This window comes from Callospermophilus lateralis, chromosome 2 (genome assembly GCF_048772815.1).
Source record: "Callospermophilus lateralis isolate mCalLat2 chromosome 2, mCalLat2.hap1, whole genome shotgun sequence".
NCBI lineage: Eukaryota > Metazoa > Chordata > Mammalia > Rodentia > Sciuridae > Callospermophilus > Callospermophilus lateralis.
In genome coordinates, this window is record NC_135306.1 from 38,240,244 (window position 1) to 38,268,118 (window position 27,875).

General features: G+C 40.5%; 1 long non-coding RNA gene across 1 annotated transcript in view; it reads right to left on the reverse strand.

Annotated features, from left to right (window-relative positions):
• Positions 1–27,875, reverse strand: part of LOC143392444 (uncharacterized) — a 68,373-nt gene that overhangs the window by 35,128 nt on the left and 5,370 nt on the right. Inside the window, exon 2 of the long non-coding RNA XR_013090365.2 lies at positions 21,670–21,791. This is a non-coding gene — a long non-coding RNA (uncharacterized LOC143392444). The remainder of the gene's footprint in view (positions 1–21,669; positions 21,792–27,875) is intronic.

Consider the following 27,875-nt stretch of genomic DNA (forward strand, 5'->3'; position numbering starts at 1 on the left):
TATTTGGAGAGGAAGAACCCAAGAGCCTCCCTGTGGCTGAACCTGGGTCACCCTCCAGCTGCCATTCCTTCAGAGAGGATTCCTATCCCAGGGCTCCCCCTCTCCTTGTTTTTGAGCATGGGGCATTTCCAGGGCATGAAGAAGGCCAACATCACCAAATGGACAGCAACAACGAATGGTGTTGGATATCCCAAACCATGCTCAATTTGGCTGCTCTGGTCCTAGAAGCAAAGAAAAGCCAAGAAAATCCTCCCTGGAGCCCACATCCTTCACTGTCTCCTGACCACCACTATCTTCTTTGGTGTTGCTATTATTTAAATCTATGCCCCCATAGTATGTGCTAGAAACTTAATTCCCCAGTGCAACTGTGTTGGGGGATGGAGTCGAACAGGTATTTAGGTCATGGGGGCTACACCCTTATGAATGGGTTAACGCCAATTATAAAAGGGTCTGAGGCTGCAAGTTGAATCACTTGGTTTCTTTTGCTCTTCTTTCTTATGCCTCCAGATGGTGCAACAAGAAGTCCTGTATCAGGCTGGGTGTGGTGGCACACTCCTGTAATCCTAGCAAGTTAGGAGGTTGAGGCAAAAAGATTAAGAGTTTGAGGTCAGCCTGGGCAATGTAGTGAGACCCTATCTCAAAATTAAAAAAATAATGAAAAAGGGCTGTGAATATAGCTTAGTGGTATAGCACCTCTGGGTTCTGTACCACACACACACACACACACACACACACACAAGCCTTTACCAGATGTGGTCTCTTGACCTGGGACTTCCCATACTCTAGAACCACAAGAAATCCATGTTTCCTGAGCTGGGTGCAGTGGCACAAGCCTGTAATTCCAGTGACTTGGGAGTCTGGGGCAGGAGGACTGCAAGTTCAAAGCCAGCCTCAGCCATTTAGCAAGGCCCCAAGCAACTTAGCGAGACCACGTCTAAATAAAATATAAAAAGGGCTGGGGATGTGGCTCAGTGGTTTTATAAAACAAACAACAACAACAAAAATCCTGTGTTGTTTATATAGAACCCAGTCTCAGGTACAGATGGCAAAGTGTTTCTAGAATTGTCCATGTGCTAATATGCATTACAAGCTTCCAAGAGCGGGTATGCAATACCCAGCATTTCCTAAACTTATTTGACATCTGCAATGAACACATTCTATATGTTCTCTCAGATTCTCTCAATTCTGCTTGAGTCCTGAGCCCTGGCCTTTTGCTTTTTCCTTGACTATTGCAGTTAGATCCCACTGTGGAGTTCTGAGGCCAACCACTTGCTGCCAACAGCCTGTGGTTGCTCCAGGCATTTTTCATTATTTCCCATGTTCTGGGTTTACACCTCTTTTAAAAACATCAGCATATAATCCTTGCTTCAGGCTTTGTCTTTTCAGGAACCTGGGCTAGAACAACCTTCAACAGATTCTGCTCCCCTCTTTTTTCCTAGAATATTCATTTCTCTGGGAACTAAGATTCCTGGAATGTACTTTGGAAACACTGTGTTTATCATCTTTCCCTGTATGTCCACAGGCAACTCAGATTCAGTATGTCCAATACTGAGTCAACTCTGTTTTCCTTCACATTTTTTCCTCTTTTGGGCTTCCCTGTCTTAGTGATTGGCACCACATTTACCCATCACCCAAGCTATTTGATGTCACTCTTTCCCCCTCACCCTTTTTCATCCAACCTGTCACCCTTCCTCCTTCCTCCTTCTCATCTAATTAACAATCATTCATTGTTGAAAAGGCAGTGTTGATACCATCTTCTTACTCTGTCTCCTTGGCAGCCTGGGAGTAACTACTCTGTTAGTTCTCTTAGGTCCTTGGATTTGTTTTCAAATAGCCCTTATGACATTTTATAGCAATTGAGTTTTTAAAAGTGAATTTGGGCTTGGCAGTATGTACCTATAATCCCAACTACTCAGGAAACGGAGGCAGGAGGACTATAAATTTGAGGCCAGCCTAGGCAATTTACCTAGACTTTATCTCAAAATAAAAAATAAAAAGGGGTAAGGATATAGCTCAGTGATAAAAGTGCTTGCCTAGCATGCAACAGGCTCTGTGTTTAAGCCCCAGTATCACAAAAATAAATAATAAAAATAAATATAAATTTAAAGAATAATAATAATGATTAAGTCTTCCCCACCACTTTTGGTGTCTTATTCAACTCTAAATCCCTAGCACCTAGAATGGGAATTAACTCATTAATTGATAGAGTCGAACAAGGCAGTGTAGGGGTGGTGGAGAAAACTCAAGTTTATAAACCTCTACCTTAAGGAAAGAGGACGAATTTTGAGATGGTGAGAAATACCTGTTTGTTGTGAGAAATAACCTTGTTTGCCTTGGGTTCAGGTGGTTGGCAACTACATTTTATAATCAGCTCCAAAATATCATCTAAAGATGATTTTAAAGGAAGCACTCAAGTAGGACTTCTTGTTTTTCAGTATTGGGAATTCAACCCAGGGAGCTTTACCACTGAGCTTCATCCACAGCCCTTTTAAGGGGTACCGGGGATTGAACTCAGGGGCACTTGGCCACTGAGTCATATTCACAGCTCTATTTTGTATCTTATTTAGAGACAAGGTCTCACTGAGTTGCTTAGCACCTCACTTTTTGCTGAGGCTGGCTTTGAATATGCAATCCTCCTGTCTCAGCCTCCCGAGCTGCTGGGATTACAGGCAGGCACCATTGAGCCAGTTTATTTTTAAATTTTGAGATAAGGTCTCCCTAAGTTCCGGGGATGGCTGCCAACTTGCCATCCTCCTTCAAGCAGGACTTCTGTAAACACTCCAACACAACTGCAGAGGCCCTATTCTTATGGGGGCACTCATACTTGGCACTTGCAGGAAACAAGAGTGACCACTTCCTTAAATCTGGCACTCACGCTGAGACAAAAAGATAGACCACTCATAGGTATTCAGGAAAAGGGTCTCAGAGAAGAAAAGGAGAAAGTAAGAAGTGGGAAATCATTCTGACCCCAGCTATTCCTAGCCACAAGGACAGTTCCGTAATAGCCTCTAGACACCACTGACCCCAAACAGACTCTCACCCCCATTCTTGTGCTGATTAAAGCTTAGAAATTACTGTTCTTCAGATTTGCTGAAGAAGGCAATATAGAGTTGATTGGTCCCCTTTCTAAATTCTATATCCCACCAATCCTCTGCAGGGACAGATCAAGCCCATAAAAACCCATAGACAACAGATACCCATTGGCATCCCTCTCTTGGTATCCCTTCCTCTTTGGAAGCTCTGCTTTCTTTCTATTACTCTAATAAATCCTGTTACTTTGCTCTCATCCTTGGGTTGGTGGATTTTTTCCTTCAAATTTTCAAGACAATGAACCTACCTGGCATCCATATTCCATGTTATAATGCTGAATATTAGAAATTGAAACCTGTGTAAACTAAAGTTCCCAGCAGGGGAGTGTGTGAGTTTCTAAGGCTGCCTTAACAAAGTACAGTCATATGTCAGTTAATGACAGTTCTGAGAAATGTGTCATTAGGCAATGTCCTTGTTGTACAAATATTAGAGTGTACTTACATAAGCCTAGATGGTATAGGCCAACCACTCAACATGTCTTCTGTGTTAGCTTTCCATTACTGTAAAAAGTACCTGAGACAATCAGTTCAAAAATGGGGAAAGGAGTAGGACATGGTAGTGCACAGGTTGCTGTAATCCTAACTTCTCTAGAGGCTAAATTCAAGGCTAGCCTGGGCAACATACTGCCTCAAAATAATATAAAAAATGGTGGGGGTGTAGCTCTGGGAAGAGTGTTTGCCTAGTGCATGCAAGGTACTAGGTTCAATCTCCAGTACTATAATATCTATACATATATATGTGTATATATAAATATATATGTATATATGTATACATATATTAGTATATATACATATATGTATACGTGTGTGTGTGTATATATATATTGTTTTGTTTTGTTTTGTTTTTTAAAGAAGGAAAAGTTTACTTTGGCTCAGAGATTTACAGGTTTCACTCCTTAGCCAGTTGGACTGTTGCTTTTAAGCCTCTGGTAAGGCAGTACATCATGATGGAAATGTGTGGAGGAGGAAGTTGCTTATTTCATGGCTGCTGGAAATCATGAGAGGAAGAGGAAGAGATCAGAGTCCCACAATCTCCTTTGAGGGCATACACCCAATGACTTACTTCCATCCATTAGGTCTCCCACCTCCTAAAAGTTTTACCACCTCCCCCAACAGGGCCACAGGATGGTGACCAAGTTTTTAATACATGGGCCTTTGGAAGACACTTATTCAAACCATAGAAGTCACTTTTTAAATTAATTTTTAGTGGTTTTGAGGATAGAACACAGGGCCTTGCACATGCTAGGCAAATGCTCTGCCAATGAACTCCAGCCCCTCTAGCAGCCTTTTCATGCAATCAAGAGCCAATACAGGCGTACACCTGTAATCTCAGTGACTTGGGGTGGGTCTGATGTAGGAGAATTGCAAGTTTGAGGCCAGCTCTAGCAACTTAGCAGGAGCTTTAGCAACTTAGTGAAATCCTGTCTCAAAGTTAAAAAGGCTAAGGGTGTAGTTCAGTCAATCTCCAGTACCATATATACACAAAGAAAAAAGACGGATCTGGTAAACACAGGATATGTTAGGTTGCTGCTAGTGTAACTGTAACATAGCATGTTTATTTTTACAATAAATTCTTTTTTATAAGAAGATGTAACTTCTAAAATAAGAGTATAGTCTTTACAAAACAATACCAGTCACTTTTATCATTATCAAATATCATGTATGATACCCAATTGTATGTGCTACACTTTTATAGTAAGTTTGCTTATCCCAGCATCACTACAAAGGTGGGAGTAATGCCTTCCACTATGGTTTTATACAGCTATCGTATCACAAGGTGATGAAATTTTTAAAAGGAAATTTTTAGCTCCTTATAATCCTAACAGAACCATTGTTTTTTATTTTTATTTATTTATTGGTACTGGGGATTAAACCTAGGGATGCTTAGCCACTGAGCCACATACCCAGCTCTTTTTAAATATTTTATTTAGAGACAGGGTCTCACTAAGTTGCTTATGGTCTCACTAAACTACTGAGGCTGGCCTTGAACTTGTGATCCTCCTGCTTCAGCCTCCTGAGTCACTGGAATTACAGGTGTGTCATCGGCGGACACAACATCTTTGTTTGTATGTGGTGCTGAGGTTCGAACCCGGGCCGCACACATGCCAGGGGAGTACACTACCACTTGAGCCAAATCCCCAGCCCTCTAAATTTCTAAAATCTCTACCTGATTCTTTTTAAAAAAGATTTTTTTTTGTAGTTGTAGATGGACAAGATGCCTTTATTTTATTTATTTATTTTTATGTGTGTGGAGAATCAAACCCAGTGCCTCATCTGTGCTAGGCAAGTGCTCTACCACTGAGCTCCAACTCCAGCCCCTGATTCTTTTTTTTTATTTTTAATATTTTAGTTGTAGATGGACACAATACCTTTCAATATCTTTATTTTATTTATTTATTTTATGTGGTCCTGAGGGTCAAACCCAGTGCCTCACACATGCTAGGCAAGCACTCTACCACTGAGCCACTACCCCAACCCCTGATTCTTTTTAATATATGAAATATATTACCTTTCACCTATCTTGTGAAGACCTTAATTACACTTAATCTATACCTTGTTTTTAGTATTATTAATTCTGGGATTTCTTTTGGCATTCATTTTCCTGTTAATGGATAGAGTAGGGAAGAAAGATAATTGTTTTCTTTGCCCTCCCTCCCCCAAATTTTTAGATAGAAATAACTCCTGAAACAAAAGACAGATCAACAAGAGAACAACAAATAATTTATTAACATGAATATTTCATGTATACATAGTAGATACCTAGGAAATAATTCTCAAAGATATGACTTTGAATTCCAGTTTATGTAGTATCTTCAACAAAGAACAGTAAATGTATAGAGAAGTGACAAGACAAAGGGAAAAGACTTTGAGCCTCTAGAGATAGAAAATTGTGGCAGAAAAATGCTAGTTAGTAAACTTGTTATAAAGATTCCCTCATGCCATCTCCAGGCTGGTAAGCTCTAAAGTTGCCTTCAGTGGTTAACCTTTGTTCTTCTGGGTAGACAAGGGGGAGGCCATCTTTGTCTTTGTAAATCTATGTCTTGCTTTTTGGTAAATGGGTCAGGGGCAGAGAGATTCTTTATATGTATGTTTCCTTCTTCTCAATTGCCTTCAGCTCAAAGTAATCCTTATGCCAAAGTGCCATATTTTGTTGTGGCATATTCTGGTCTCCCTGAATGGTTTTTCAGGGTCTTATTTCACAGTGTTGATTTTACTGAAATGTTTTAATAGTTCTAGATATTTAATCTTTTTCTTTTATTTTTCTTGGTACCAGAGATCAAACCCAGGGTCTAGTGTATTCTAGGCATGTGCCCTACCACTGAATTATACCCCTATTCCTTTTTATTTTTTTATTTGGAGACAGGGGGTCTTATTAAGTTGCTGAGGCTAGCCTTGATCTTATGATCCTCCTGCCTCAGCCTCCTAAGTAGCTGGAATTACAGGTTTGCAGGGCTCCTGTTTATCTTTTAATTGTATGCTCTTGATCTCATATGTACTGTTTACTGACTGTGCATACAGTACATATGCAGGAAGAGTAGAATGTGGTGATTGGGCTTACACACACACACACACAAATACATACATACTAATATACATGTATATGTTGCCTGGTGCACTCACTGGTTTGGTCTGGAGTAAATTCACACCACAGCTGGCTGATGACTATTGTCAAAGGAAAGAAGTGGATGATTGTCATAGCTACTCCAAATGTAGTTGCCCAATCTACTACTCCAAAAAATGTCCCAGGGCCCTCTTTTTCTCTTAATCCATTAATTCACTTCACAATTCTTTTCTTCCGTCCTTCCTTCTTTTCTCTCTCTCTCTCTCTTTTACTTTGAAGATAACATGGGTTTCATTATAGAAAATAAACAACAATCCATCTTAATGTTATAATGTTTTTAGGGTAATTTTAAAACGATCAGTAATTTTCCAATTCATAAGTATGAATATATTAAATAAATTTATGTTTAAAATTGTTATGATCATCTTTAGAAAACAAAATATCTTAAAATAATTATGTCATGAGGCATTAAATATCAGATACAAGAATTGCAATATGAAGTGTGAAATTAATGAGGACAAGCAATTTTTCAAATTATCTCTTCAATTAGAAGTCTTCAAAACGATTAATTTTCATCTATCACCATTCTTTTATTGGGGGAGGGGTACCAGAGATTGAACTCAGGGGGACTCAACCACTGATCCACATTCCCAACCCTATTTTGTATTTTAGTTAGAGACAGGGTCTCACTAAGTTGCTTAGTGACTCGCCAAGGCTGAGGCTGGCTTTGAATTTGTGATCCTCCCGTCTCTGCCTCCTGTGCTGCTGGGATTACAGGCGTGCGCCACCGTGCCCTGGCTTCACCATCTTTCTTATACAGTCCTTGTAATTAATTGAATTTTATTCTGGATTAATTTCAGTAGACAGTATTTCTTCCATTTCCTCTTGGGAAAAAGACTCAACTTTTCCATTTTTATACCTGAACAACTCTTCCTTAGTAAGAAATCCACATGTAGCTGGATCTAAAACCTCAAAAACTCAAATAAGGACATTTTCTGAAATGGTCTGTATTCATTTTCCAGAAGTTCTTTGGTCATCACTGAAAGAAAATTTTCAAAGCAAACGTATTCCATGAGTTTTTTTCCTTTTACTTCTGCAAGTAGATCATGTAGCTCTTCTTTACCAGGGTAGTATCCTAATGACCGGATAATTGCCCCAATCTCTCTTCCCTTTTTTTATTTTCCACCATTTCATGTGGAACCCATCGTCTCCCAGGTTTTTTCTTAACCCTTCTACTTTTGCAACAGTCTTCTGATGCATGAATTTTTTAAATAGTGTTAATTTTTTCTTTATTATTTGCCTTTGGTACAAGCTTAGAACAATATTTTGTACTCCCCCTTCCTTCCAAAATTATAAATATCCACCTATTTTCTTCTTTTACTGTTTTTACAATTTCGTTTTACATGCAAATCTTTAAGCCATCTGGAATTTATTCTAATGTCAGCTGTGACTTAGGGCTCTAACTTAATTTTTCCCTAATGGTGAGTTTTCCATGTGTGGGCTTTTAAAATGCAGCTTAACCCTCAGAGCTCCATAAAAGCTTAGGAGTTAAGAATAGAAGAGCTAGGACTATAACTCATTCAGCTCCTAATTTCTGTTCCATTACTGCTCACTCTAGGACTCTGGCAAATCTCAGTGCTCCTCAGGGGAAAAACTCTGAACAATGATTTAAGGGTGGGAGGGCTGAGGCAGAGAGAGGGGGATTTGCAGAGAACCCTCTAGAAGGTTAATACTTGCTGTGTCCCTGCCACTGGGCATAGCCTCATCCAGAAGCAGTCACTCAACCTTACAAGAAGCAGCAGGGAGCCTGAGCTCTAATCTTAACTGTATTTTTTTCCTTTAACCCTCATGTCCTTTCTCTACTGGTCTCACAAAGTCCATCTCCAAACCAGTGAGGCTTAGATTCTTCTTCTCTTGGATTTCACTTCATTTTGCACACATTTCTAGAGCAATTTTGTAAATATGTCATGCATATCCATCATGGATGGATACATTAGTAGATGAAGTTATCAGGAATTAAAAGGATACTATCTGCAAGTTTCAGGGGAAAAAAATCCACCAAAGAATATGGAGTTGCTGCTGACTCCGTAGACCTGAGAAGCCTCTGTGTGGCCCCTGGTGTTAATGGCATAGTGGTTGGCACCATATACCCTGGCCATGAATTTGACTAAAGCCACCTGAAGCTAAGTCATTCTTAATCGTTTTTATTAACTACTAGTTCCTGGAGGCACCAGGAAGAGTTAACTTTGTCTCCTCAGGGAGCTGATAACCTGGTATCTAAAGTGTGTAGAGGGAATCTTGGAAGACACTTTAGGGAGGGGATAATCAGGCACATCAAAATCTTCAGAGTCTTGCTCTGAAGCTCTGGCACATGTCTATAATTCCAGCTACTTGGGAGGCTAAAGCAGGAGGATTTGGGGTTTGAGGCCAGCCTGGGCAACATAGCAAGACACTGTCTCCAAAAAAACAAAAACAACCAAAAAAAGATAGAAAAAGAAAAACTTCAAGGAGAACAAGAAATACAGTTAAGTTGGAGAAGGCCCTTCATCTATAAAACAAGTACAGCCGCACTGAACCAGTGTTTCCTGTGTCTGAATGTCTGAGAGTTTAAACTCTTATCATACCTTCTCTGACTTGATCCCCTCAAAAACCAGGTGGCATTATCGGTTCCATTTTGTAAATGGCAAAACTGAGTCTTACGGGAAATCATTTACCTAAGGTCACAAAGAGGAAGCTACAATCAAAGTCCAGGTAAAGAAAGGGGTTATTTGGAAAGAGTAACCTAAATCTTTGAGCAGTTTGTACTCTCTTCTCCTTTCCCTGTTATTTATTTGGTTGTGTATGTTTTGTGTTTTTATTTGTTTATTGTTGTTTTTGGTACTAGGGATTGAACCCAGGGGCACTTTACCCCTGAGCCACATCTCCAGCCCTTTTTATTTATTTTTTTGAGACAGGTACTAAATTGCTTAGGACCTCACTAAGTTGCTGAGGCTGGCCTCAAACTTACAATCCTCCTGCCTCAGCCTCCTGAGTTGCTGGGATTACAAGGGAGTGCCACCATGTCTGCCTCTACTTTTCTTGGACTAGTTAGTGGAGTTGAACAGAATGTGCAGTTTTGATTCTCTGGGCCTTTGCTCTTGTAGTTTCATCTGCCTGTAATGTTCTTCATAGACCTCTGTTCTAGTGAAATCGTACTTCTGTTAAAAGCCAGCTCTAATGTCTTGTCCCTGGTACAACCTCCACCCTTTCTTCCTCCCACTCCCAGGGCTCCTGTAGACCCTCGAACGAGGGTCTAGCTTAGCCCCTGGGTTCACATTCATATCACCTCTAGGGCCCTGCCTTACCCCAGGCTGTTGCTCCCGAAGTGAGAGATGACCAGGTGCTGGCATACATGCTTGTGGTTCTAGTTCATTTTGTGTTGCTGTTATAAAATATCAAAGGGTGAGTAATTGCAAATAAAAAGGTTTATTTAGCTCACAGTTCTTGAGGTTGAAGAGCATGGTTCCAGCATCTGATTGGCTCTGGTGAGGGCCTCACGGCAAATGGAAATGCAATGGTAGGAGCTCTTGCAAGAGTGGAAAGGGAGACTTGAGGAAAAGATGAGCAGCCCAGGTGACCTCCTCAGGGGAGGTCCCAGCCTCCCTTATAACTACCCATTCTCTCTCTCTCTTTTTTTTTTTTTTTTAAGAGGGGGGAAGAGAGAGAGAGAGAGAGAATTTTTAATATTTATTTTTTAGTTTTCGGCGGACACAACATCTTTGTGTTTTTTTTGTATGTGGTGCTGAGGATCGAACCCGGGCCACACGCATGCCAGGCGAGCGTGTTACCGCTTGAGCCACATCCCCAGCCCATAACTACCCATTCTCAAGGGAACTAATCCAGTCCCACTAGACCTGTGTTAATCTCTTCTGGAAGATGTCTCCCCTGATCCTCCCCTGACCTAATTAGATCCTACTAGGCCCCACCTGTTAAAGGATCCACCTCAGCATCACCACCCCGAGAACCAAGTCTCCAGCACACATAAATCTCTGGAGGACATCCATATTCAAACCACTGCACTTGTTAAATAATTGTAGGAAGAAAACCAACATTTTTTTTTTTTTTTTTTTTTACTGCAGTCAAAATATCAGTCTTGGAGCTTGCACTATTCAGAATTTCTCTCTTAATCCTGATGTGAAGATTATGTGAGAGGTAGCCACATTCCTTTGAATGCCCATTCCTTTGACTTATCTTTTGGATTATTTCCTTGGGAACCATCATTTTTTTCAAGTCATTTTGCACTTTGAGAATTAATTAAGAAATAATTTCTTAATTTCTTGATAGAGGTTTTTTAACAATCGTGGTAAATATACATAACACAAAATTTACCAACTCAGTAATTTCCATGTGTACAGTTCAGTAGTGTTAGTTTATTCATACTGTTGTGCAAGCAATCTTCAGAGATTTTTCAGCTTGCAAAACTAAAACAGTACATGCATCGAACAATAGCTTCCCATTTCCTCCTACCTGCAGCCCCTGTAAATTCCATTCTACTTTCTTTCTCTATGAATTGAACTACTTTAAGTATCTAATAAAGCTGGGCATAGTGGCACATGTCTGTAATCTTAGTGACTTAGAAGGCTAAAACTAGAGGATTGCAAATTAATTTATATATAAATGCCAGGATTTGAGCTCGGGGTGCTTTACCACTGAGCTATATCCCCAGTTCTTATTTTTTAATTTTGAGACAGGGTCTTGCTAAGTTGCTGAGGCTGGCCTCAAACTTGCAATCTTCATGCTTCAGACACCTGAATTGCTGGGATTACAGGCAGATTGCAATGTGCCCAGCCTCATTTTACTATTTAAAATGCATTAAAGTGGAGCTGAGGGCTGGGGATGTGGCTCAAGTGGTAGTGCGCTCGCCTGGCATGCGTGCGGCCCGGGTTCGATCCTCAGCACCACATATAGACAAAGATGTTGTGTCCGCCAAATACTAAAAAGTAAATATTAAAATTCTCTCTCCCAAAAAATAAAATAAAATAAATAAATAAAGTGGAGCTGAGGCTGGGGCTCAGTGGTAGTGCACTTGCCTGGCATATGTGAGGCACTGGGTTCAATTCTCAGCACTGCATATAAATAAATGGAGTAAACGTCTATCAACGACTAAAAAATATTTTAAAAAATGCATTAAAGTTTTTGGGTTTTGTTTGTTTTGATTTTTGAGGCCTGACCTGTAGTCACTTGCAAATGACCACAGGCATTTACCAATGGAGTATATTCTAGATTTTCAAGTATGGATTTTTATATCTTTTAATTCAATCTAGTTTACTGATTAATAAATCAAATTCTCTAAACCCTTTTTAATTATACAGTTTATTTATTAATAATGAGCTAAGAGAGGTGAATTCAAGTTTCCTACTATTATTGTATTTTTGACTATTTCTTTACATATTTCCTATCATTCTGTTGCTTTATGAATTCTAACATTATGTTATTTTATGCATAAGTATGACACATCTTCATTATAATTCTGTCTTTATTGTTCATGTATTCTTCTGTGTCTTTTTTCTGATTTTTTTTGTGTGTGTGTGCGTGTGTGTATGTGTGTGTGAATTTAACCATCTCTATATTAATATCAAAACCCCTGTTTTCTTGTTTTTCGGTTTGCATCATGGCATTTGTTTTCTATTTTTTCTTTCCCTTTTATGAGGAACACTGTTTTTTGATGTACCTCTTGCACATGGCATAGTTGGGTTTTGTTTTGTGACTCTGAGCTGTTTCAAAAGACTGAAATTACTAGGTCAAAGGTTTAAAAAAAACACACTTTAGTAGCTTTTGACCCCCATGACCAAATAAATTGCTTTTCACAGGTTGGACCACTTTATCCTGTCACCAACCATTTGGAAGCAAACCATTTCCCCACCACTGCCAGCACAGCTATTATACTTCTGATTGCTTAAATTTTTAATAGGTGAAAATGGGACCTCATTGTTCTTTCACTTGTTTTTCCTGGCTTCCTGAAGTTCTACTTTAAATAAGTTAAGATAGAAGTATGATTAAGTCAAAATGAAATATCCCTTTTTTAGTATCTCTAATAAGATTGATGGGTAGTGGAGTTTCTTATTGATGATTGCCATGGCAACACTGGATCAATCATTTCCCACAGGCTCCTCAGCCCAGCCTTAGGATTTTCCTGGGAGAAATTATCTATGTTCCTGCTTCCCACCCCTATACTTTGCTTTGTTTCCTTCTGTAGTAAATAGGCAACATAACATAAAGGGAAGACACAGAGTTGAGATTGAATGAATTCAAATTCTAGTTATTAATTATTAAATTTGATAATAATAATACATTTAATTTATTAAATTCTTACCATTTATTAGCTGATGATTTATGGCAGTTTGTTACTCCTCTCTGTGCCTTGGTTTCCTGAAATTATATCTCCAAGGATAGCCAAGATTACAGTCAGGTCTGGGGTGTAGCTTGTTGGTAGAGAGATTGGCTAGCATATGTGAGGTCCTCGGTTCAATGCCCAGTACCAAGAGGAAGAAAAAAAAAATTACAATAGTAAACTGGGTGCCACAAAGCATGCCTATAATCCTGGTTTCTCAGGAGGGTAAGGCAGGAGAATAGCAAATTCAAGGGCAGCCTGGGAAATTAGCTGGACCCTGCCTCAACAAACAAATCAACCAACCAAAAAAGAAAATAAGAAAATGAATGTCATTTAGTGGTAAAGCACCCTGTGTTCTATCTCCAGGACTGAAAATGAAAGGGAATGGTGCAAAATAATTAACTTATGCAAAGGACTCAGAGGTCTTATCGCTGGCTCTGCCTCTGGAAAATGCTCCTTTTCCTATTACGACTATGAGGCTTTTGGTGGAACTGATTTCTTCCTTATATAGCCCTGCTTCCTTAGCCACTACTAAGGTTTGGTCTTAGGCCAGGGGCAAGATCCTAGCAAAAACAGAGCCTATCAAAATCCTTTCCTGGGAACTCTGACATTGAGACATGAGATAGGAAGTCTTTGATGCCTCTCTGTGGAAAAAGCTCTCAGATAGGAGACCCAGGCTGCCAAGTTTCCAGCCTGTTGGAGGAAGCTGGGCTTGTAAGAATGAGGCTGGTGAGTGGAGAGAGAAGCAGACATTAGAGAGGGAAGGAGAACTTCGCATTGTTAGCACTGTGATAATCACTGGTTCTGGCTGTTCCCAAATGTATCTTACGAGCCAATAAACATCTCGTTTTCTCTATGCTCACTTGCATTGAGTTTCCACCATTTGCAACCAAAAAAGACTTTTAATATACTTCTTAAAGTGCCTTAGGACAGTAGATTGTGAGTTCTCCTGCCTGGCCATCCACCTTTCTGAGAAAAGCAAGAAGTTCTTGCAAGACCCTCCCCAAGACAGACCGACCGACAGACAGACACACACGCACGCACACATACAGAAGTTGACAGCAACTCGCACTCCAACTGGAGTGGACTGTAGTTTCTTCCCTGCCATCTGCCTGCACATGCCTTTACTTCTCCACACACACCAAAAGACAGCTGCTCCAATGCCCAGGCCTTAGGAACTGCACTTGCTAAACAGGATGTTATTCCGGAAATCTGTGCCCTTCTCTGTACACCCCTTGTCCTTTTTTTCACTGCCCTATTCAGTAACTTCACAAATATATAATGAACACCTGCCAAGAACCATGTCAGGCTGGGGGGCCCCAGAGAGGCAGCAAACAGTCCCTGCTGTTAAGGAAGCCACAGGCTTGTGGCCGTCAGGCTGTCAAAAGACAGCTCCAAGAGAGGCAGTGGGATGAGTGTTGAACAGATGTTTTTGCCAAGTGCCGCAGGAGCTCAGAGGAGGTTTCGTCACTTGTTGCCTGAGATGATTGTCTGGCTGGTCTACCAGCTTCTCCCAGCCCAGCCCACCCTGCCTGCTGCTGCCAGAATGTCTTCCTGAAAACAGTTGTGCCAGTCCTTCTCTCTCTCAGGCCTAAGCCTAAATTCCCTAGCCTGCAAAAACCTGAATCCAGATATTTCTGCAACCTAGTTTCTCAGCCCTGCCATCCAGGTTCCCCAGTCACAAACTGTCCCCACAAGTCTAAGCAGCCCGCTCACCATCAGTGTTTGTATTCAGCATTTTCCCACCACTGCGTCTCCAGTCTCTGAATGTTTCAATTGTACACACCTCCCAAGGTGTAGGAAGGCAAGTGGATTTTATTCTCCTGTGATGCTCCTGGTTGTCAGGCTGGAGAGTTATGTTGAAAAGAATTCTGTGGATATAACTGGACTCAGTGAAAGAATAAAGGGATCAGTTTGCAGAATCTGCCACGGATATCAAATTTCATGTGTGTACACTAGGGGTATAACTCAGCAGAAGAACACTTGCCTAGCAGGTGTAAGGCCCCGCATGCCAGCACTAGCACTACACACACACACACACACACACACACACATACACACACATACACATTCAAAACCTAATAAACAAAAATTGTGTGTGTCTGTGTGTGTGGTGATGGTGGTCGGGGGTGGGGGAAAACAACACCCTTGGGGTGCATTTGCAGACCTTGTCCTAGGGCTGTTTTAATGTCACCCCATCCCCATGAAACCTTTCTGACTCCTCCTAGTGAAATTAATCTCTTCTTTTTCTGAACTTTCATGATCCCCCTTATATGCCTCTGCCAGAGCACAGATGGTTCCTCCTTTTGATGGTGCACATATTTTTTCTGTTAGAAGAGACAGATGGTGTCCTATGGGGTGTGGAACAAGGTAGGGATCCCAAAGCTGTTTACTGAATCTTAGGACCATGTGAAACAACATTTGACCTTCAGCAGGATGGGTGCACAGCTGCTTAGGTGCCTCAAGTTTCCTGTCACGAAGAGCTGGCTTTATACACAGGCCTTTGCCCAGCATAGACTCTGAAGATGGTGTTATAGTGGCCATGTTTTCACTCCTGAATCAATTTCCTTCATGGTTGCTGCTGTCTGACCTGTCATTTCCTATCTCCTTATAGGCCTATGACCACTGAGTGCTGGGAGCTCACTGAAGGCTGGCCATTCATTCCTTTATCCATGAAACCACTCAGTGGCCAGTTCTGTGCTTGCTATTAGGGATATAAGGAAGGTGCCCTACCTTTGAGCTGATCTCTGACTTGAAGAGAGTGGGAAAGATGTTGAAGAAAGAAAGCCAGGATATAAGGGGGGGTGATGCGGGGCCTAAGAAAAGAGCTTTGAGAGTGCCAAGGGGGCACAGCAATAGGCTTGGGGTGGGGGATGTGGTCATTGGAGGTTGTTGGCATACCCCCCCCACACACATACACACTCACTAAGTTCTTTTTTCCTCTGCTCCTCAGTACCTTATAACTGTACCCTTTACTTACCACAGCTGCAAGCTCTGTCCTCCTCAATTCTGGGACCTGCGCTGACAGAGGCAGGAAATATTTAAATAGCCTCAGTACATTCCCCCTAACCATGTCCCATCTCACACAAACCTCAAGAGCTCAGCATCAATTACCCTACCAGATCTGGGATCTGGATGCTGGACTCTCTTGAGTCTCCTCTGCTGTTCTTCATACCTGGGACTCTGGGCCCAGGTAACCACCCAGACTCCTGAACTGCATGGGACACTGGTTTCCCTATCCTCAGGTTATGGTTGTTGCTGTGGGCATCTGTGATGATCTTAAATTATTACAAGCACTTCTAGAACTATTGGCCAATTCACTGCACTGTCCCTTCACTCCCCTGGGTTCCCAGCCCTGCCCTAGGGACTTCCCCTACCCTTCCACCCACCCTCACTGGCCCCCTACAATCATGTTTAGCTGCCAAACTCAGCTGTAGAACTGAATACCTCTGCTGGCAGGAGACAGGCTGGCTCCAGAAAGCTGGCTGGAGAGAAATGCTGAGGATCACGTTTCTTCAGCTTGTGCCAAATATTATTCAGATGTAGCTTTTCAGAGAGACACAAATTGCTCATCCAATAAACACAGAAGGGCTAATCCCAGGACATTTATCAAAGTGGGGAAAGATGAGAGAAAGACAGTTACAAGAGGCCTTTGAGAGCTGGCCTGGTGTGGCTGGCCCACAGGGAGGTGGTGAGACCTCCACGTACTCCTGGGGTTTTCTCCTCAGAGGGTCTGAAACCCAGCACCTGGGCTTTGGGATTTGCTGTCATCATGTCACACAAAGCCTGCATTGGTGTATACACTTCCCAGTGGTGAACAACAATGAATAAATCTACGTGGGCCAGGCTGCCTTTGTCACCAAACAGACCTCACCTCCTGGTGGCTGTAAGGACTGTATAAGCTGCCCCTACCCAGCATACACAAAACATGCTCGTGCCTCTTCTGTCTTTGAGTTCTCAGTCCCTCCTAACTTCTGGCTGAGGGCCTAACCTCTGAAGCCCAGAGAGAGCAAGAATTAGGTGAGGCCTCTAGAGAAAGCCTGGGCCTTCCGTCTGCCCTGTACAGGGTCCATACCTTGCTACTGGCACTCTAAAGTATACCCAGTAGAGAGCCCCTCTCTTCCCCAGGAGGAGGAGGTAGTGACTAGATCAGTAGGAGGGCATGAAAATAACCACTGACTTTTATTTGTTCAAAAATTTTAAAAATTAGAGCCTAGTGGCATACCTGTAATCCCAGCTACTTGGGAGGCTGAGGGGGCCTCACAATTCAAGGCTAGCCTTGGGCAACTTAGCCAGACCCTTTCTCAAAATATGACAAAAATAAAAAGGGATAGGGATAGGTTCAATACCCAGTACTTTGTGGGGGGAAAAAAATGCTGAGAGAATGAAATTCTCTTTAGAAACAAATTATAACCTTCAGTGGCAATAAAGAAGAGACACTGTGGCCCTCAGGACTGCATGGGAACAAGGTGTCTTCTGACATATCTGGTTCCAACACAATCAGGAAGGCTGAAAGGAGTTCCCAGATAGTATTCCCACAAAATCATGGTAAATATGCCATTCGTGTTATTACTTTTCAGATAAGGTACTGAGAAGTTAGACAATTTGTCCAAGGCCACCCAATTATTTAATAGAAACTTTTTTGAAACTGTTTAATTAGTCCAATATTGTCTATAGACTTACAGAAAGATATGGTAGTTTCAGAAGTCAGTTTCAGTGGGAATTCTTTTTTTTAAATTATTTAATTTATTAAGGTTTTAGGTGGACACAATATCTTTATTTTACATGTATGTGGTGCTGAGGATCGAACCCAGTGCCTCATGCTAGGCGAGCCTCTACCACTGAGCCACAACCCCAGCCCTCAGTGGGAATTCTTAAGAGGGTGGGGTTTAGAGTTTTGGTGTCCTTAGGCTTGGAATGATATCTTAAGGGTACAATGCTCAGGCAGGATTTCATTGAGGACCTGGGGTCTATGTAATTAGGGTGACTAGCCTCCCAGTTCTCCAGGGTCTGAGAGGGCTCCTGGAATGTAGGACTTTCCACTTTAAAACTGGGATAGTAATGGGCTGGGACTGGGTATGTAGCTCTTGCCTAGAATGTGCAAGGCCTACATTCCATTGCTACTACTGCCCACATAACAAAAATAAAAATAATAAAATAAAAGTAGTCCTGGGCAAACCAGGACAAGTTGGTCACATATCTGTCACCTAGGGGACTGGGCATGGGTAATTGCCATTGACTTCAGGAACTACCTGAAGCTCAGTCAAACCTCACACCTCCCAACATGGGGACTCAGGGGGTGGCATGCTGATTAAGAAGGTGGGCAGAACAACCACCAGTTGGAAACAGCTTTTCCTAGACACGTGGGCGAGTCAGACTATGACCAATCTCATGTTGTAGTAAAGCAGGCCTATTATGGCCCTCAGCACTTGATGGGAACAAAGTGCCTTCTGGCAATGACTGGTTCCAACACAACCAGAAAGACTGAAGGGAATTGCCAGATGGGGATATCCAAGCAGCTAGTCAGCATGAACCTGGTAGCTTCAAAGGAGGCCAGAAGCACAACATGGTCCTCTCTGCCTGCAGGAAGGGTTTCTTTTCTGGCTTCTGAAACTTCATTCCTTTCAGGAATGGTCTACCTACTCCTATGTTGGGGAACCCCACACTGACCTACATCACTAGGCCCTTCTCTTCTCCTCTTTGTTCCCACTTGCATAACTATTTCTATTTGCCTGTCTCTGATTTTGAAAATCTGAAATTCACTTGCACAAAACCTGGAAGATTTTCAGAAGACTCTGGGTTTTGAGGAGAATAATCCAAGGGCAGAAATTTATGTGAGAATAGGCCTCAGGAAGGACGGGAATGGGGGCAAGGAAACCTCAAGAATGTGGGCCGTGCCATCTCTTCCTTTTTTATGGCGATTCCTCTTTGTGGTCCATTTCATTCTCAGCTTTCTTTGTTTCTCTGTGCTTTGGCAGAGGAAAAACATTTACATCATCTAAATTCCACCACACCACACCTAAGGACTGACTGGCAATTTTGTATTTCAAATCCTAACTCAGAAGAGGCCATCTCATTGCCTCACTTGGTAGGTGAGGAAAGGCAGCACTAAAATAATGGCTACCAAGTCCCTTTCCTTAAAGGGGTAAAGTTTTAGAGAAAAGAGTCATCTTGTTCTGGCTAGACATGTTCCTTTTTTTTTTTTTTTTGGTATGAGATTCAACCAGGGTACTTTACCACTGAGCTACATCTCCAGTCCTTATTTATTTATCTAAATTTTGAGATAGGTTCTTATTAAGCTACTGAGAGTCTTGTTAAGTTGCTGAAGCTGGCCTTGAACTTATGATCCTCCTGCCTCAGCCTCCCAAATCATAGGATGTTCACTTTTTTTTTTAAATATTTAGTTGTAGATGGACACACTACCTTTGAGGATCGAACCCAATGCCTCACATGTGCTAGGCAAGCGCTCTACTACTGAGAGGTTCTAATCTCAGCCCCTGGATGTTCACTCTTTATCATATTTAATACAACTGACATGTGGTTGTGCCTCCCATAATTTCTTCTTTCCCATTTTTTTTCTTTTCTTTTTCTTGGTTCTGATAATTCAACCCAGAGCCTCTCACATACCAATCAGGTGTTTTACCACTAAATTCCTGCTAGCTTCCTCTTCCCAGAAGTCATAAAAATTATTTTTGGTCTCCCTCAGTGATTGGTTTGATGTTAATCTCACCTTAGAATATTTAAAAACTTAATTTGGGTAACTGTGATAAGCTATTCATTCACCAAGCCAGTTCTTAAATTCTATGTCCAATCACCTCTTCATCATAGAGAGAGAGCCCTATCATTTTCCCTTTGCATTATGATATAGGGTCTTGCCAGTCAAAGTGTGACTCATAGACCAGAAGCATTAGTATCATCTAAGACCTGGTTTCCTGCCTTACCTTCTCAAGAAATACCTGCCTTTTAACAGTTCCCCAGGCAACTCACATTAAAGTTCCCTAAATGCTTGGAGGTGATTCTTATCTTACCTCTCAGAAGAAGAGACTGAAAATTCTGAGGGCAGGGACTCTATTCAGCAAACCTCTATATTCTCTTTTCCTTCCTTTCCTTTCTCCCTCCCCTTCTTTTTCTTTCTTTGCAGTACTGGGGATTGAACCCAAGGCCCCAATAATGCCAGCCTTTTTTATTTTTAATTTTGAGACAAGGGCTTGCTAAATTACCCAGGTTGGATTTGAATTTATGATCCTCCAGCCTCGTACTCTCAAGTAGTTGGAATTACAGATATATTCTGTCACAGTCAGGCTAAAGTATACTTTCTATGTGTGAATTACCTTGCTTTGTCTTTCTTGCAGGGGACAGAACTCGTCAAACACATTTAAAAGGGTAAACTAATTATATAGCATCTGAGCTTTGCTATAAAATAATCCTGCAGGAGGTGAAAGAAGTTTGGGTTACTTGTTGGTATTGTAAAAAGTGTGGTGGTAAATAGGGAATTATACTATTCTATTTTATATAAATATATCTATTTATATTTTATTTTCCATAATAAAAGTTAGAAGAAAGGAAAAATGGTTGAAAACATTGTAAGAGATCATTTAACTTCTCAAATAAATTTGTTTCCTAGCCCCTTGAAGTAAATCCAAGGTCTTAAGAGAAATTCCAAATGAAATTGCTCAGTCCTTGTCAAACAATTTTGGAGGATGTATGCAGTAGGGAGAAATTTGGAACATTGGTCATGCGCAAATTATTTTCTAAATTTACAAAAGGAGAAAATGATATAATTAGTTTCTTCTTGTTACTTTAAATCAACTTAAGGGGAGAGAAAAAGGAGGAGGAATTTACCAGTGCATATAATTTGTTAAGGTCAGTGGGAGTCAAATACGGCATACCAGGGCACATTCCTCTTGCCTCCTCGTTGGCTTAATTCTCAGGCAGGTTCTCTCACATGAAGGCTGTAGTGGTTGAATACTGTACCCCCCAAATTCATGTCTATTAAAAACCTCAGAACTGACCTTATTTGGAAATAGGGTTTGTATATATAATTAGTTAAGTCAAAATGAGGTTATACCAGATTAGAATAGATCCTCAATACAATGATTGGTATATTTTTAGAAAAGGAGAGGACACATTAACAGAAGAGAATCATACATAGAGAGGAGATCATGTGAAGACTGAGTTAGAAATTAGTTTGGGACAGTTACAAACCAAGAAATGCCAAGTATTGCTGTCATAACAAGCTAGAAGATACAAGGAAATATTCTTCCATAGAGCTTTCAGAAGAAGTGTGGCCCTGCTAATACCTTGATTTCAAAATTTTTGACTTCTTAAGAAGTTCTAGGGGAAGAATTGGACATTGCTCATAAGCCCTCCTTAGGCCACGTGTTTATCTCTGAATCAATCACTGTGTCTAGAAGGAATTTGGTGCTTTGAGTGTCTATATACAAGTTACATGGTCTGTTGAAAAGCCCATGGTTAGCCTATCCCAACCACATGGAGAAAAGTAGGAGTCTCCTACCAGGAGTAAGGAATACAAGGCAGACATAATCAACACCTGACCCTTACAGGGAGCATGTTAGCCAACCTTTGGCTACTATAATAAGAACCCTAGATAATTAATTTATAAATAGAAAGGGTTCATTTTCACTCACAGTTTTGGAGGTTTCAGTCCACGACCAGTTGGCCCCCTTTCTTTGGGCTTGTGGCAAGGCAGCAAATCATGGTGGAAGCACATGGCAGAGCAGTTTAAAACACTTAACTTCTTGGCTAGGAGCTAGTGAAAGAAAGAAGAGGAGGTCAGGATCCTATAATCCCCTTCAAGGGCTTGCTTTTTCCAATCACCTGAAGACCTCCCAGTAGGCTCTATCTCCTAAAGGTTCCCACTAGCACCAAGCTAGGGGCCAAGCCTTTATCTCATGGGCTTTTGAGGGGACATTCTAGATCCAAACAACAGCAGGAAGAAAAAGTTGATTCTGCAAACTATATACCTTTATTCAAGAATAGGGTTTTTAAAATTTTGTTTTATTTCATTTTTATTTTTTGGTAGTGTGGACTGAACGCTGAGTTTTACCACTGAGCTATATTTTTAGAGACTGCTGGTCTCTATACCTCCCATTTCCTTTTTTACTTTTAAAATTTTAAATTTTGAGACAGGTTCTCTCACTATGTTGTTGAGGCTGGTCTCGAATTTGCAATCCTCCTGCCTCAATTGCTGGGATTATGGGTGTGCACCACTGTGCCTGGCTGCAGATAGGTTTTGAAAAGATACAAAGGAAATGGAGATTTCTCAGAACAAGCCAAGGCATGCATAATCAGATTTCCTTTCTTGACAGGTCCCTGAACTGACAGATTGCAGATCTTCACTTAATAGTCTGTTTGTTGGCAAACTGGGTCTTTAGCAAGGCCTTTAATAATCACTCTTTTTTTTTTTTTTTTTTTTTTTGTGAGTGGGGGGGAGAGGTACCAGAGATTAAACTCAAGGGCACTACTCAACCACTGAGCCACATCCTCAGGCCTATTTTGCATTTTATTTAGAGACAGGGTCTCACCGAGTTGCTCAGGGCCTTGCTAAATTGCTGAGGCTGACTTTGAACTTGCAATCCTCCTGCCTCTGCCTCCCAAGCTGCTGGGATTATAGGCCAGCAGCGTGTGCTAATACCTTGATTTCAGAATTTTTGACTTCTTAGGAAGTTCTAGGGGAAGAATTGGACATAATAATCACTGTTGTGGATAAAATGGAAAATATGTATTGGATAATACTACAGTTAAGAAGAAAAGCAACTTGCTAAATGAATAGAGTAAATCTTGGTAATCATATTTGTCTACCCCGCATGTAACACCTGTCTTATTTTGGAAGAATTTTCCAGTGTATATCGTATTAGGAGGCTGAAGTGCCCTTGCTCCTACCATGGATGCAGAACAGGAAATATTCTTTTTTTTCCCCCTTCCTGCTAGCTAGAGCTCAAGCATGTGAATTTGGCTCAGCCACACCCATTGAGGACTTTGAATTCTTACAGAATTCTGCTAAGTGGCAGAGGAGGTGTAGAAGTTATTCATGGCAGCAATAGCAGTACATGAATAGTATTTAAGTGGTAGTGTTGATTAATTGTTGGCAATGGTAGTCATAACAGACTAATGTTGTAACTGGCCATGTTTTGCAGTCAAAAACCCTGATTAGGCTAGCTGTGGTGGTAGAGGCCTTTAATCCCTTCTACTTGGGAGGCTAAGGTAGGAGGTTCATAACTTCAAGGCCAGCCTGAGCAATTTAGGGAGATCCTGTCTCAAATAAATTAATAAATAAAAGTGCTAGAGATGTAGCTCAGTGATATAATGCCCCTGGGTTCAATCCACAGTACATACACACACATGCGCACATACACACCACCACAAAATGCTAATTTGTACAATGTCTTTATTTAAAGGATTAAAGTCCATTTATAACAGTGTTTTCACTGTTCTAGAACTTGTCTTCAGTCCTCTAGTTTATCATGAACATCAAGAAGTGAATGTTGCTGGGCATGATAGTGCACACATAATCACAGTGACTTGGGAGACTGAGGCAGGAAGATTGCAAGTTCAAAGCTGCCTCAGTAACTTAGGCCTTAAGCAAATTAGTGAGACCCTCTCTTAAAATTAAAAAGAAAAAAGGGGGCTGGGGATGTGGCTCAGTGGTCAAACACTCCTGGGTTAAATCCCCAGTACTGAAAAAAAAAAGAAGTAAATGTAGGACTGGGGATGTAATTCATGGTTAAAGCACTTGCTCAGTAAGAACTTAGGTTTGATACTCAGCACTTAAAAGAAAAAAAAGTGAATGTTGTTTTGAAAGGCACTGAAGAAAGTACAATATTTGGAGCAATGGAGATGATGGTCCTATTCCATTCTGTTGCTCACACCTCAGCTGGAATGATGCATTTGGTCCTAGGTACTACTTAATGCCCAGGTAGTCAAAGCTTGATCAAAGAATGACCAGCACAGAGAAGAAACTCAACCATGAAGCATGAAGAGTAAAGAATAGTGGCAATAATAGGTATTACCACCTTACACAGAAATTGTTTTCAAGTGGGGAGAAGGCACATAGCCAATCTCTTTAAATAACTCAGAGATCATCTAGAAGATAATTCAGTTCATTTTCTGTCTCCAAGGAATAGACCTTGTATCATTAGTAAATGCTATAAGGATGGGTTTCAACTTAATATAAGAATGTTTGATAGCTAGATTAGTGATATCAACAATGGAGCTAAGTTATGATATAGTGAGCTTCCTGTCAATGGAGGTATGCACACAAAGCTGGATGAACTCTCAAAGTGTATGTTATACATGGAAATTCATTATTGGATAAAAGTGGAATTGATGTCCTTTATATTCTCTGTAATCCTGAAATCTGAACAAGTCCTGAGGGTAGCATGGGAAGAGCAGGAAATGGAAGGTGTAGAGACCAGCAGTTTTGCAAATTGTGAGAATTCTCAGTACTATATCCAGGAAATTTAAAAAAAATTTTTTTAGGTGTAGATGGACACAATACCTTTATTTATTTATCTTTATGTGATGCTGAGGATTGAACCTGGTACCTCAAACGTGCTAGGTACTCTACCTTGGAGCCATAACCCTAGCTCCAGGAATTTTTTTTTTTTATGAAGAATTGTACTATCCCCAATTCTTGACTGCTCCCTATATCCAATCCTTTGCCATGTAACTTTGAAGTTCCTCTCACTAGAGGCAGAATATAGTTACCTGACCCACTAAGAGTGGTCATGCAACTTGTTTTGACTGACAGAATGTTGGTTGAGGTGATCATTTCAACCAGAGACCTTATTATGAAGCATTATATGTTTTTGTTCTCTCATTTGTGCTTCTGTCAATAACATGTGAAAAACATGCCCTTGGCTGACATTATAGATGGAGTAGACTCATCTATGTACCTAACAGATCTAGAGCCTTAAGCAGAACAGTTCCAGCCACCCATGGGCACACAAGAAATGAATGCTTAACTGTTGTATGGTACTTAGATTTGATGGTTATTTGCTAAGTAATATTCATTATGGCAATAATTAAGATGGATACTACATTTTTTTATCAATATGTGGAATCTATTTCCTCTCTTCTTAAATCTGGGCTGGTTCTGTGACTTATGCTGCCCAACAGAATGTGGCAGATGTATCACTATATAATTTCTAAGACTTGGCCTAAAGAGATATTTCCCTTCTCTCTGTGCATTTAGAATGCTCCTTCTTAGAATTTAGCTACCAATCTGTGAGGAAGCCCAAGCTGCCACGTGGAGGCCCACAATGGGGGAGAACTGAGACACCTAGCTTACACTTCCAATTTCGCTTCCCACTGGTAACCAGCACCAATTTTCAATCATGTGAATGAGGCCATTTGTACCTTCCAGACTTTCTATCATCTTAGTTAACACTATGTGAAACAGAAAATAACCTGGTTAATGCATGGAATCAAAAGAAACAACAAAATGCTATTGTTTTAAGAAACTCACTTTTGAGTAGCCATTTTGTTTGTTTGTTTGTTTTCTTTTTTATAGAAACAAACCAGGGGTTGGAAAACTTTTTCTCAAAGAGATCAGATAGGGCTGGGGATGGAGCTCAGTGGTATAGTATTTGTCTGGAATGTGCAAGGCAAGGAAGGCTCTGGGTTTAGTTCTAAGTAATGCAAAAAAAAAAAAAAATCAGTAAATATTTTAGACTTTGTGGGTTTATTACCTCTGTTACAACTACTTAACTCTGCCATTGTATCATGAAAGCAACCATTTACAATATACCAACAAAAGAACACAGCTGAGTTCTAAATTTTCACTAATAAAAATAGGTGGTGGGCCCGATTTTGACAATGGGACCTAGTTTGCCAACTCCTTCAATAGATAATTGATATAGAAACTGTACCTGAAAGTGGGGTACTTCCATAACAAAAACCTAAAACATACAGTATTGACTTGGGACCCTGTATCAGAATAAAAAATAAAATGGGCTTGGGATGTGGCTCAGTGGTTAAGTGCCCCTGGGTTCAATCCCTGATACTGAAGAAAAAAAAGGAGAAGCTTTCAAAGTCCTGGAGGGCAGTGAGGAAGATGCATGCCCAGTGAGAAAGTTGTTATTGGAGGTTATTGGAGATCTAGATTACATATTGCTAACAGGCACTAACATAGATGATGCATTTCTAATGTAGCAATTTGTGGCCTTGGGGTGGAGATTCTCAGGCAAAATATACAAAGTTGTAACTGACTCCTTTTAGCTGTCTATGAAAAAGTACAGGAAGAAAGAATACTGTATGAAGAAAAATTGGGGGAACTACAGAGGGATCAGGACAGTTTCTATAACCAGCAAAAAGTGCTCAAAGTAAATTAAAATCTAGAGGAAAAATGAATTCCAGGGCACTCCCAGTAAGACTGGCTCCTGTGTCCAGGATGTGGCTGTAAAACCCTTTGTTAAGATCTCAGAAAGATTTTAAACAGTGACTCCTAAAGTTCTTATCTAGACAAAATACTGCTAAAAATATTAAGGGTTTGTCCCACAAAACCCTGACTCACAGCCTAAAGAAGGGAAGGGCCTCTCCTGAGATTTTGGGGTATGTCTTTTATGTAGTGGAGTGAAATTTAAAAAAAAAAATCATGGAAAATCACAGCTTTTCTCCCAAGAAATAAACAAAGACAGTTTTAAATAAAAAGGGGACATTGAGCACCCAGTGAATCATCTTGAACAAGTTACTGGCTGCAAACAAGGGCTGTTTCTTAGGGAAAGGGAGAATAACTCTAAGATGGAGCCGAGAGCTCAGAAGCAAGAGATAAGAGCCATTCAGAATCACATTCCTTGACCTCAAAACTGGAGCCCAGGGAATTGCCCACAAGTACATGATCAGCTTTCACATTTACTAATGCCTATTATGTGCCTCTTATTAACCATCTTTCTAAATGGAAGTATCTATTGTGGTATCTCTTGTAGTTACCCCTCTTTTCCCATTATATGTTGGATACGTGGGAGAAAGATAACTCATAGAAAAGTTGTAAGTTTAGCACAAATAATCTTCAAACTATTCAAGAGCAAGTTTGACATGATTATTATCCCCAAATCTTTTAGTGCATATTTCCAATATAACCACAATATAATCATCAAAATTAGGGAGTTAACATTGATAGCTTACCATCATCCTATCTGTAGTCCCTGCTCAAATTTAATTGGTTTTCCCAATAATATTCTGTACAGCAAAGGATTCACTTAGAATCACATTTAATTATCATTTCTCTTTATTTTTCTTCAGTTGTAATGGGAGCGGTTATTGACATTTTGGAAGATTTCATGATGGTTATTTAATAAAATGGCTAACGATTTGGATTTCTCTAATGTTTCCCATCATTATTTCATGGAGTGGTACTTTGAAATTATATAAATGTTCCTTTACTTATCAAGCGTTCACTTATGTTACTATAGATTCATAATTTCCTATTTTGTTCAATTGGTCATAATCTGTTCCTATTCACATTATTTTTGTGCTCAAATTGTTCTACACTTGGCCAATGGGAGTCCCCTCCAACTGAATTTTGTTTTCTTTTGCATATTCTCATCATCCTTTGATCTCTTTACTTCCTGGCACAAGATTTTCCAGGCTCACTTTATAATACCCCTGGTTTGTCCCTGGATTCAGCCTTTTCTCCAAGGATAACCAGGTCTTTTTATTGGAGAATGGTATTTAGAAACAAAGATTTGGATGCTAAATATTTTCATTACGTTGGGTATTTTCTATTTACATACACACACACACACACACACACACACACACACACAACGGGTTGGGGAGAAAGAGAAAGATGGAGATATTCTTTTACATCTGTATTACTTTCATTATCTATCTT